The sequence below is a fragment of the Orycteropus afer genome, unplaced genomic scaffold (assembly GCF_000298275.1).
Source record: "Orycteropus afer afer isolate SDZICR_OR568_19922 unplaced genomic scaffold, OryAfe1.0 scaffold00710, whole genome shotgun sequence".
NCBI lineage: Eukaryota > Metazoa > Chordata > Mammalia > Tubulidentata > Orycteropodidae > Orycteropus > Orycteropus afer.
Genome location: NW_006922297.1, coordinates 237,974 through 241,178, shown reverse-complemented (window position 1 = coordinate 241,178; position 3,205 = coordinate 237,974).

Here is a 3,205-nt window from a genome sequence, read left to right as displayed (position 1 = left end):
GTTTCTTCTATAGAATCTTTGATTAAATGTTCAGTAGTGGTAGCCAGGCACCATCCAGTTCCTCTGGTCTCATGGTAAAGGGAGAAGATGTGCATGGAGGCAATTAGCCTCATATTGCATTTCCTCCCTTAATTCCCGACTCTTCTTTTTCCTATGTTTCTTCAGGCAAATAGAGACCAATTGTTGAAACATTAATGTTCACTTTCAAGCTTTTAAGACCCCAGGCACTACACATCGAACTAGAGGCAGAACAGAAGCATTAAACACGATTTTAGGAAAATTATCTGGAGTGTCTCATGAAACCATGACCCTAAACCTCCAAGCAAAGGAATCAAATCCCATGAAATAGTTGGTTGTACATAAACAGCTTCAACAGCTTCTCTTTTGTTGTTTTTACTGTTCATTGTTGTAAATAAGTCTATCACTCCACTTTTGCCAGTTCAACTTTTTATAGGTGTACTATTTATTGATTTTGCCCCCCTTATATCAATATAAAAGGTGTGCTGGTGGTGTAGAGATTAAAACATTCGGTTGCTAACCAAAAGGTCAGTGGTTCATTCAAATCCACCAGCTGCTATGGGAGAAAGATGAAGCATTCTGCTTCCATAAAGATTTATAGCCTTGGAAACCCTATGGGGCAGTTGTACTCTGTTCTAAAGGGTCTGTGAGTCGGAATCAACTCAATGGCAGTGGGTTTGGTTTTTATGTCAGTATAAGTTAGAATTGAAATTGCATGAAGGTAGACTTGTTTTTTGCTCTTATTTTTACATTATTAGTATTGATGTGCATGTGTTTTCAGAATTAAAACCATGTTGGGAAAGCCGTGTTACACACAAGTTGTAAAAATTCCCAATGTGTTAGGCCTTTGGTAAGAGATCTTTAATTTCATAACCTTTTGTGTTCAAAGATGTTTAAATAGTGCAATGATGCATCCCTACAGCTTTTGAATTTTGCACTTACAATAATAGACTCTAAAGTAAAAGTATTTACTTTCTCAGCTGTTTTAAAAATTCACAGACTCTACTCACAAAAACATCCTTTCAAACAGAACTTTACAGTAAATAAAATAGAACTCAAATCCAGATCACTGAATGGAGATATATTTGTTGTGTCTGAGCTGAATGATTATCATTTACTCCTTTAAATGCATTTGTGTGCATTTAGTGCCACTTGCATTCACAGGTGTCAGTTTCTATTTTGGTGCACACTTTCCTTTGATGGTGATATCAGTACCATTATCCTGTCAAAAAGGTACAGAGAGATCTCTCACTCGGAATTTAGCTATTCTATGACTCTGCACTGTTGCACCAAAGGAGAGAACACTGTTCATGTGAGAGGAGCGTGTGTCTCAGGGAAGTGCTTTACATGGATTCTAGTCTAAAAATAACATTAAAATGAAATACAAACAAAACTTTGGCATTTATGTCCAATCCAAGTATGCTGTAATCCACTTGCAAGATAGGTAATGATCATACTTCTTTAAATTGTATGCATCCACACACATATCTTGAAAACAAATCAAAGTTCTTTTTAATGCAGTTAAACATTCCATCATTTATTTTTAAATTTCTCTTGACTGTAGCCTATTTCCACAAATTTTTATTGTCCTATAGCTTCTCCTATTGTGCAATGACAATTTCTACTTGTATTTTGAGAATGAGTGCTTTGAGCACAAACAAGTAATAGAGAGAAGCAGTTTGCGGCTGATTCTAATAATGTCCTTATCACTACATAGATTCAAATATGAAGAGGTATAAAAGATTTATTAAATTAAATATGGCATTAGAAAGCACTTGTAGTAGTCTCTTGTCAAATCTCTACAGTAATACAGAAGGAAATTATTTGCTATGTCTATTCAGAGGAAGTTTATACATTTACTTAAAATCAGTTTCTTTAGAACTGAGAGAAACACAATGTGCTTGCAACTATGAACCACAATTCAACATTCCCTAATAATGTATGTTCTTGTATGTTCTACTATGTGTTTTTCTTCGTTATCTTCTTATATCTGAAGTTCTATTCCTACCCCCCTTCCCTCCACCCCATGTATTTGATCATTTCTCCAAGTCCCTTGGCTGAACCAATCTCTTTTCATGCAGAGGATAAAAAGAGAAGAACTTCAAAGTAGGTTCAGGTAATTAACAGCTGAGGGGAATATAATCTAAACCATAGGCTCTGCTTTGCACCCAGGCTGGCTCTCTAAGCCAGCCGGCAAGGGAGTGCCTATTCCCTATAGCATCTAAATCTGCTTCCTCTGAACAGCTCTGCTAGGCCTCCAGTTATCACATCTGCATTTCAAACACCATGGCTCTGGCATTAATTATTAATTAGCCTACAGTCACCCCAGAGGATTCAAGTTCCAGTCTGCACATACTTATTCGTTGACCTCTATCTTAGTTTTTGTTGGAGGGGGGGAACTCAGTAGAATGCTTAATAATTTCCTTTCTCTCAAGCCTTCTGTTCTAGTTTCATGGAGGGGAAACAGTATATTTTTCAAGAAGGAATAATCACAGAGTGGCCCAAAAATTTGTTTGCAGTAAAATGCTTGTCAAAATTGAGGAGCATAGGAGCAAAATGATTTATAGAAAATACTGAGTGTTGAAAGGCATTTTTTTAATGTTCAAAAAATTGACGTGCTATAGTTTTCCCAGTTTGGGAGATTCGGCTTTGGGACCAAACCAAATATTCTTTAGTTCTCAGTGAGAATAGCTGAAGGTAATACATGTGTGTGATCAGGGAAACTAGTCATAGGTGCGTCTGAAAGTAGGAATAGCCAAAAAAACTATAAATGAAAATGTTGTCATTATTATTATTATTAAAGATGGATCTGATTTTTGGTTTACTTTAAATGGAAAATCTTTCTTACTAGTAAACATTTTAACATGTAAATTATTCTCTATTTGTAACAAAGCCTAAATGTAGAAGCTGTCATCTAATAGCATAGAGATTAATTGAGTGAGTTTGTATATCAGTTCTTCCACTTACTAAAAAACCTTAAATCCCATATCCTCTGAGATTCTGATTTCCTTTTAGAAAAATGAAGACAGCATTAGAACCTACATCAAGGAGTTGTTATGAGAATTAAACTATATAATGCATATAAAATGCTCATTATAGTGCCTGGCATATAGTAATACTCAATAGCTATTAATTATTATAATAAAATTTGTTCTATTATTTTATTATAGGGTTTCTTTAGTTTATT